This window comes from Miscanthus floridulus, chromosome 15 (assembly GCF_019320115.1).
Source record: "Miscanthus floridulus cultivar M001 chromosome 15, ASM1932011v1, whole genome shotgun sequence".
Lineage (NCBI taxonomy): Eukaryota > Viridiplantae > Streptophyta > Magnoliopsida > Poales > Poaceae > Miscanthus > Miscanthus floridulus.
In genome coordinates, this window is record NC_089594.1 from 82,995,371 (window position 1) to 83,005,220 (window position 9,850).

A 9,850-nucleotide genomic window follows, 5' to 3' on the forward strand; every position below is an offset into this window, starting at 1 on the left:
TTGCCTTCTCGATATGATACTATTGTAATCTTTGAATTTTGTTGATACTAAGTGACTAACCCACGCCTACCTTTGTAGAATGCAAGTGCACCTTTCAAAACAAATGCCAAGTGTGTGAGCCGTGTACGTAGACCCTCAATGTATAGCAGCAACATGTTTTAATTACGCCAAGGACTGGAAATTGGATGGCAATGAGCTAGCTGCTGGAAAGACTGTTGAGGAGAAAGAGAGAATCCGGAACAAGAAAATACGTCAAGCAGCCCTTAAGGTTGCGGCATACATACCCTAGCTTTTAAAAATCTCCAAAATTGCTCTATTATATGGCTGCCATACAACTTCGAGTAAGTTCAACTCTATACTTATAGTTTTGTTCGATATATTGTTCGAAGCAAAAGAGCTTATCCGTTTTTATGATTAAATTCATGCAGCAACTGGATTTGTATAGGCACCGATGTCGTCCATGGCATGGTGTGGGTCTTCGATTCAATAGATAAGGACCCGGTGACATATAAAGACTTCATATCGATTCTCAAGACGTATACATATCGACAATCCTTATTAGCTAATATGTTTGTATACATACTTGTAACATTCAGTTTTGGATATTAACAAGTTGCATTTGTTAAATTCATTCGAACAGGCCATACATGTTCTACATTAATGAACATAAAGGGAGGCATAATCCAGAAAGAGGGCCTAGCATGTGTGTCAAAACACTATGTCCGGTAAGTGTAATTTACTTTAATACTCTATTATGTTGGTGTCGAAAACATTACTTAACATTTTTATATGCGAAACACATAGTGCGCCAAGCAGAAGCCCGGGAGTCTACACTATGGATATTACGTATGCACTTTGATGAGTAACACCGGTACCTACAGGAGGCACCCCTGTAGGGTAAGTTTGAACCTCTTCAACCTCTTTAATTGTGTTTATATATCCTCACTATTTTTACATATGCTCACTTGTTTAATTGTAGTGGCAAGAAGAGAAAGGAATGAGAGCTGACCCACACAAAGATGACAACCTCTTGGAGCTCGTCGGCGACCTTTGCGCCATCGTATTAGACCATATTATACACGTAAGAGGCAATTATCATGACTGAAAATCCTAGTTAGAAAGGCATCCTCAGTACCAACATCTTCGTGAGACGGAAAGGCTAGCTCTAGGCCGTTGATAACAATGTGTATGGAATGTGACATTGGTCTTACCTTGTGGAACGGTTTGGAATTGTGAAACGGATTGGACATGTGAATTATGTCTATGTAACAATGAATTATATATGTTCTTGTGAATTGGACCTAGTAATGTTTATATAATTTTCTTGTGCTTGTGGATACAATGTTTGAATTATATATGCGTATATATGTTCTGATTTAAATTTTGGAATTTGAAAATTTTTTGCGGGAAAATGTACTGTAGGTGCGGTTCAATTTGAATTTTTTTGGCAGAAAAATGTAGAACCACCCCTACAAATGGAAATTATAGGGGCGGCTGGTGTTACAACCGCCCATACAAATCATTTTTGTAGAGGCGGCTGGTGTTACCAGCTGCCCCTATAAATACATTTTTAGGGGCGGCTGGTGACACCAGTTATCTCTACAAACCGATTTGTAGGGGCAGCTTGAGAACCGCCTCTATAAACGGTATGGTAGGGGCAGCTGGCAAAACTGCCTCTACAAACCATCACCAGCTGCCCCTACAAATGCTTACTATAGTAGTGATGCGTGTCTGATCGAGTCGCATTGGCCGTGCGTTGTTGTAGGAGTTGTGCAGCACTCGATGCATGCCCCTGTTCATGCGCACGTTCACCGCATGGTTCTGCCATGCTGTGTGAACAGATTAGCTGCCCAGTTAGTCTTGTATTTCCTATATATATAACAAGTTAATACAATCAGAAAAGCAGCCATTTTTAGCAGCTCCAAAAAAACCTCAGAGTTCTTGAATTTCTTGAGTGTGCAATCCAAAGTTGGAGGCTGTGACAAATTGCCGGCATTCCCCCCAACAATCAGCAGGGCATGCACAAAATGAACAGGAGGAAACTAAGTGACAAGCTGATAGAGCAGTTCAACTAGGAGCTACCACAGGGGACAAACCCGGGCTGCTGTGATCAATAGACAGCAATTGTGATGTAACAAGACAAGAAACCGACCATTTTCTAACAGATTGTCTCCACACAATCTACGCGGTGGGTTCCCCACTACTGGAATCCTCAAATTTGCCGAGTGTTTTTATGTTTACCGAGTGTATTCCCTCGGGCACGCGGCGAACAAGTTCTTTGCCGAGTGCCGCGCTAAAAACACTCGGCAAAGAAATAAAATCTTTTTTCTGAAAAAGAAAGAGAAGAAAAAAAATGATTTTTTTGCCGAGTGCTTAGATCTCGAATACTCGGCAAAAAAAAAGGAGAAGAATAAAATAAATAAATAAACTTTGCCAAGTGCCTCATCTGGGACACTCGGCAAACAAAGAAATATCCTACTTAACCGCGTCCCCTGCACCCCACCCCTCCCGTCCCCACCCCTTCTCTCTCCTCCCGGCCCCCAGCGCCCCCTCTCCTCCCAACGGTCCCGCCTCCCACCCCTACCTTCTTCTCCGGCGTGGCCCCTCCCCTCCCGCTTCCCGATGCCGCCTCCCCATCGGCGAGATCTGGCGGCCGGTGCCGCCCCCTCCCTCCCTCCCCTCCTCCCGCCGGCGGCCGGCCCCTCCACTCCTTCCCCTTCTTCTTCCCCGCCGCCGGCCGGCCCCTCCCCTCCCTCCCCTTCTTCTTCCCTGCTGGCGGCTGGCCCCTCCCCTTCTTATTCCCCGCCAGATCCGGCCCCTCCCCTCACTTGGCGCGGTGGCCCTCACTACACCACAACACCAAGATTAGCGATGTACGGTCTGACGCTAAAAGCGGCTATAGCGACAGATAATCTGACGCTAAAAAGTTATAGCGACAGACTTCTGCAGACGCTGTAAGTCCTGTCGCTAAAAATCTTTATCGATAGACAATACTTTTAGCGACAGACAGGCCATTGCTCTGAGTATTTATAGCGACAGATAGTCCATTGCTACTTTTTAGCGACAGATGCTCTGTTACCAAGCATATACCGACAAATCATCAATAATCCATGTATTTATAGGAACAGACTGTTTAACAGGACAATATAAACATACAAAAAAATAAATACAATTTTTAGCACATATGAAACTGATATTCAAGCTTAATATATTGTCACATGTCACATGGAGGTTAATACATATAACATCCAATTTGTCTTGTACACCATATTTTTGTGTATATCACATCCAGCAAAGTCAAGCACCAAAAGAATTACATGAATGGACATCTTAGCAAGCAATACTAGTACTTTGTGTTTCACAATCCTAAGGTTTGTTCACACAATCATTTCTAGGAACTCAAAAACCAAAAGAAATGACTTGCCAAAACTAGAGCACATCCATCAAGTTATTTGGCGAATCATTTTCCAGAAACTCAAGCCAAAAGGCTAGTGCCCAACACTTCCTGAAAAATATGACCATGTAATCAGCAAATGTAGACAAGTTATATAAAACTGATGTACAGTATATATGAGTTATATAATCAGTCAAGTATAGACAACCATTGTCAAGCCATCTAAGCACTGGACCAGGCATACTTTTCTTGGGGTACAGTTCACATGGTTTAGAGACTGAACACTGTAAGCCTTTTGATCACTGAAAGCCTTTTGATCACTGAAGGAAGCATAAACATGTTGGTAAGCTAATGAAAGGATTGGTGCTAAATCTTCTTATAGCTAAGGAAATGAACGATAACTAATTAACTAGCTAATGAAAGCTATATAGTTAACATGTGGAAAAATAAACCCAAGAGCTAATGAGAAGAAATATGCATAGCTGTAATTAAACAATCTAAGCACACTTTGCCAACCAACCAGATCAGGAACAAGCTTTAGGACAAGCTGCTAAAACTGGGTACTGAACCTGCAGAGAACAAAGAGCTAGAAAAGCAGCAAGCTACATGAAGCACTAACAAAATTAACAGAGACGTTAAAAGCTTAGAGCAACATTGCAGTTAAAACAACCAAACTAATGACTAAACAGAATGCAAACACAAGCTCTCTTGCACTATTGGCTAGCACACTAAGTAAAAAAATTGCTTGAATAGAAACTGAAGTGAGCTGCAGCTCCTGTCAACATGCAAAGGACAGGAAAGCAATGGTCTTACCAAAAAAACAATGCTGAGTTGCTGTCGCTCTGCTGCTGACCTGCTAATTTGAAGATCAAAGATGACTGCATGAGGTCATCATATATGCAGGATTGAAAGCACAACAACTGTCTAAAACAACTGGTGCTGAAACTTATTCCAAATAGCCTGTAATTGCACAAATTAAACTAGTAAGCTTTCATCATCAGATTTATTTGTCATAGATATATCATGCTTAAATCCCTGCAGAAAGTGTAGATGGAAAAGTAGATGGCTAAAAGCAGGAGCTAGAGTACATTTGCCATCAATTTACTAGAAGTACAAGCCATCCATCACAGCTATCAGTCGGAGCTAATTATCTGGACACAAAATCAAGGCTGAATTTTTGCTACAAATTCATACAACAAATACATATACTACTTATCTACCAATCGATATGCAATCCCAACTCTTGCTTATCCCCAAGCTTAGGTTTACATATTTAGTGTAGTCTTGTCAGTTCCATTTAGTTTCTGCAATTTTTATTGTGTTTTTAGTAACTTATTATATATCCAGTGCACTCTTGATGGCTTAATGTAATCAATATGCAATCCCAACTCTTGCTTATCCCCAAGCTAGTCAGTTAACCTTCAAACGATCACTGGATTCACCAAAAATAACTGCAAACTGACATGCATAAGTACAATAAAAACAAAAAGAACTATAATTTGACAAGGAAATTATACAGTGAAGTGCAATCAGAGCCAGATACAGATGACTTAATATACTGATGTTTGACAAGGAAAAACTGTAATAGCAAACACAAGCAGCAACTGTCCCACAAATGTTTGAATGCAGTTCACCTGTGTTCTTCTGCGTACCAGGCAGCAGGTGGGGATCGTTGGTAATAAAAGCAATGCTTCCATCCCTCTTCATAGTTCACATATCCTACAACCAAATCGCAATATCGAATAATGCATAATAAGTATATTAAGTAATAGACCAATACATTCTAATTCTTACTGACATCTACAAGCTACATTCTAAGGCTACCTAAATTCATGGTTTGGGTTCATGCATAAGGAGATCTAGACCAAAGGTACATTAAATGATCAAGGCAAGTGAATCATGGTAAGTCAGAAGCAATTAATTCCCAGAGTGACAATTTATCAACTAAGAAACAAATGCATGCAGGCGTTATCTAGACACCCCTAATTGCCAAGCAGTCTTTGCATGAAGATTCTAAATCTGTCAAAAAAACGTGGGAAAGATAAACACCTCCTGTTAAATTTTCAGTTACATGCCACAACCAGATTAAAATTTTCAAACCTATGGATTCTAGAGCTATCATACAAATGTGTGGTCCTGAGATGCATGAGTATTGTGCTACCTGTTGTAGTCTGTAAGCATGGTACAATGGCAAGTGATATGAAGCTAATAATGGTGGTACAGAGCTAATAATGAAATGTATGTGCACCTTAAGACATGTAAAGAGATAATCTAGTTCCTCTGTCTACCAAAAGCATCATCTTCCAAGGATGTGATCAGGTCCCAAAAATGTGACCAGATCAAAGGATGCAAATGACTAAGTAGATATCACTGAGTTTCTGTGAAATGTAAAGTGCAGACTCAGAACTTTCAGTTCTTCACTACTAGCCTGGACAACATGGATTCTCAAATAAAGTGAGAAGATTGGTTAAATGAAAGTGCTTCTGTTGCTTCCATGCACTACAGACTTGTTGACAATCAAGCACAATGCTCAAACAGTACATGACATCATATTAACAGCCAAATTTGATGCAGAGTAAAAACAGAGAATATGTAACAGAGACTACAATAAGACAATAATCAATACTAACTAGTATTGAGTGTGTACCTGGAATGCTTAAATTTGTTGGGTGCAATCAATTAGAGGACGACGTTGATGCAGCTCAGTTTTGCACAAAAGGGAGGGAAGAGAATTAGAGAAGGACAGTATACCTGGTGCCGTGGGTGCTCTTCACCGGCAAAGGGCTCAACGAAGACTTGCACCGCTGGAAGAGGGGCTCACCTCGGCCACCGGAAGGAGGTTGCGCTCGGAGCTGTAGATCCAGACACCAGGGCGCGGGGAGGGGCAGCACCTGGGAGATATTAATTACTGTGATTTTTAGAAGATATATTGCACATTTGCAGCTAGTCAAATAATAGATTAACTAATATTATTAGCATCTACATGTGCACACGGCCACACCTGAGCTGATCCAGCACTAAAATAAAAAGAATCCACGCTGCTCTATACTAGTGCTAGTACTAGTGCCTCAATACTTAAAACGCCGGTACGCCACCAACACTAGCAGGTCAAAGGCTAAGTACAAGCACTCTGTACACGCACTCCCCTTCCCTCTCCAACAGCAAACGCACTCACACATCTCCCACCTCTGCTTCTTTTCCCCTTCCTGCAACCCTGGCGTCCAAGGTAGCTGCGCCAAATCCACATCCATAGCTGATCCCCTCAGCGATGAATACCCCAAATCAAACCATCACCAGCTCTACTTGCTATCTATCAAATTTCCCCCTTCGATTTAGCCCCCTGGTGTCCCCTATTTTGGGACTCAGCTTCCGTAGCCACCAGGATGTATCACTGGTCGTGCTCTACAGCTCAGGCTGGGTGCCGCAACGGGGCTGGGGCTCCCGCGTCGCGAAGGCACACACAGTGGTGCTGCTGGGTGTCGGTAGCGCCTAGGTCGGCAGGCATGGCCGTGTGGTGGGCTGGTGCCTCTGCCGCTCCGGACCGGGGTTGACTCTGCTCAGTGTCCAAGGTGTGCTCCTAGGCTCCTAGCTTGCTGGTGTGCCTCTCCCCTTCGTAAAGCTCCTAGCCTTCTACTTCCCTGGCGGAGCAGCGACTGGTTGCAGAGAACGACATCGAACCGGCGGCGAAGCTCCTTGGTGCGGCAGGAGGCAGATCTGGGGGCGGCGGGCGGCGGCGGGCGGCGACGGACCTAGGGCGGCGGGAGGCGGCCATGGAGCTGGGGTGGCTGGCGGCGGCTTGCAGGTGCCGGATGTGGAGATGGGGCGGCGGGCTTGGAGCTGCGAGACCTAGGAGCGACGGGAGTGCGGGCGTGGTCTCGGGCGAGTGCGGGCGGCGCATTTGGGATAGGGATGGCCACCAGGTTGCTCCGCCCGCTACTTGTGAGGGAGGCAGGATGGGATGAGAAAATAGAATTTAGGGTTTAGAGGACACCGGTTGTACTGTTTTTGACCAGGTGAGGGATGGCGTGGATCGTCTGATCCGATCAGATGGTCAGGGGATGTCCAGTGGCCTAGCAGGCCGTACAGGCCAACGGGAGATTGGGGATGTCCAGTGGCCCACTTATTTTTTAGCGACAGACAGAGGGACAGTATACATATGTTTAGCGACAGACGGTTCAACGCTAAATATGAATACCTATAGCAACAGACACTAAATCGCTAAATGAGGATTTAGCGTCAGATGGTCTCTGAGTTATCTTTAGCGTCAGATCATCCATCGCCAAATATAATTTTTAGCGTCAGATGTCTGACGGTGAAACGGTGTTGTGGTGTAGTGCCGGCACAGCGACCCCAGGCGCGGCAGCGCTTGGCACAGACGGGCCCTGGTGCGGCAACCCCTGGCGTGGCGGCGGTGCGGATCCGCCGCCCCGCCCCTCCCCTCCCTCACCGGCGACTCCCCTCCCACGGATCCACTGCCCCCTACCTCCCCTCCCTCACCGGCGGCACCCCTCCCCCGGATCCACCGCCCCGCCCCTCCCCTCCCTCACCGGCGGCGATGGTCCTCTGTTCCTTCCATTTCGAGGTGAATTTTCCTGTGATGGTGATTGGTTCCCCGATTGTTTCGATATGTGCAGAAGAAGAGCACAAAGAGCATCAACAACAAGCCGCAGCTGGTGATGAAGAGCGGCAAGTACACCCTAGGCTAATAGACCGTCCTCAAGACGCTGCGCAACTCCAAGGGTATCGATTCCATTTCTTCTCTAAGCGTTGCCAACCTTTCCTTTCGATAGATCCGAATGGCATAATATTCGGGGCAGTATGGATTTGTATGAGTGTGGGTGTCTGCCTATAGAATTTATGTCTGTCGTGTTATGAAATGGTTTGGGGATTGGGTTATGTTTTCGTCGATTGTGGTACTTATTGATGTATGATGTTCTATGATGCCTTTTGCGATCTGTAAATGTCATGGATGGTTTTGGTAGTGGCGATTGTTAGTATCTTCCAGCTAAATATGTTGAGGAATATGCTTTGTTTTTTTATTGTCTGTGTATGAATTAACTTGTAGATGTACCTACGGATTTGTTTTAGGTAGTTCACTGTCAGGATTTAGAGTTTGGACATCCCATTGTATAATGGGACTGAAGTTTGCCTCTTTAGCTTGCTTTTACCACCGCCTTAGAGATGAATACAGTACCCTAGAACAATGCCAGTTTTCCATGATAGAGTTCCTTTTGACCTCTTCATATCTGGACACTGGCTGCAACAATATTGTTTTCATGTTTTTTTAGTAGGGTTATTTCCTTTTGTTGGCTGTTTTTGTTCGTTCCATTATGTCTGAATAGTGAATGTGGTTCAATTTGCAAAATATTAGTGAGTTCCTTTGAGATGAATGCAGCACCCTAGAACAAAGCCAACCTCCTGATTAAAGTTCTTGATTTATTCTATAAACCTGGAATACAATTGGAGGTTGAAATATTTGCTAACTTAGTACACCACAACAAGTGGTTCAAGTATGTTTGAGTGATGGGGTCGTCTCAGCATGCAGAATACTGACAAAATGTTTAATGTAGTGTTAATAATAATGATTTGTATATATTCGCTAGTGTCCTGCCTCATCATAGATCCCATTTTTCTTGAACTTTCAATGTTGTTGAATCTTTCAGATTTGCTTGCTAATTATTACGTGGCTTCCCGTTAACTGCTTTGTTAACATTGTGCAAACATTATTGTTTTGGCACCTGGGAACACTTAAGAAAAGGTGGTGTTGGCTTCCGAGTACATATGATTTTGAGCTCTTACAGTCTGATTCTGATGTCTGTATTCAGGAAAGCTGATCATCATCACGAACAACTGCCCTCCACTTAGGAAGTCTGAGATTGAGTACTATGCTATGCTGGCCAAAGTTAGCGTGCACCATTTCCATGGAAGTAAGACCACCTTCATCCTTTCAGGATTATCTATTGCAAGTTCTGTTTGTTTTTAGTTATTTGGAGTTGTACTTGGCACCACTCATTTAATCGACTAAGGTTGGCGTTGTAAATTTTGCTATTATGTGTTCAACCCATTGTTTTGTTGACATTTCAGACAACGTTGATCTTGGCACTGCCTGCGGCAAGTACTACAGGGTGTGCTGCCTCAGTATCATCGACCCAGGTTCGTTTCTGTTAAATTGTCATTATCTTCTTCCTCTCGGAACTGTCACTGAACAATTGTTACCTCCTGTAATGTCTCTGCTCCAGGTGACTCAGACATCATCAGCACCATCCCTGGCACCCAGTGAGTGAAGAGTCAGGAGCTTCGCCTGTCACTAGTTGAGATGGGATATAGGGCTCAGACTTCCGCTGCAAGCCCTATAGCCATTTCTTTTTTATCTTTTAGTTATGTAATTTTGCTATCATGTGTCCATCTACCATACTGTGATACTGATAATACCTCGTATGGCTGCTATGTAAGGCA

General features: G+C 43.9%; 1 pseudogene; it reads left to right on the top strand.

The window, feature by feature from the left end:
• Positions 1 to 8,016: 8,016 nt before the first annotated feature.
• LOC136509418 (large ribosomal subunit protein eL30-like) lies at positions 8,017 to 9,850 on the top strand (annotated as a pseudogene).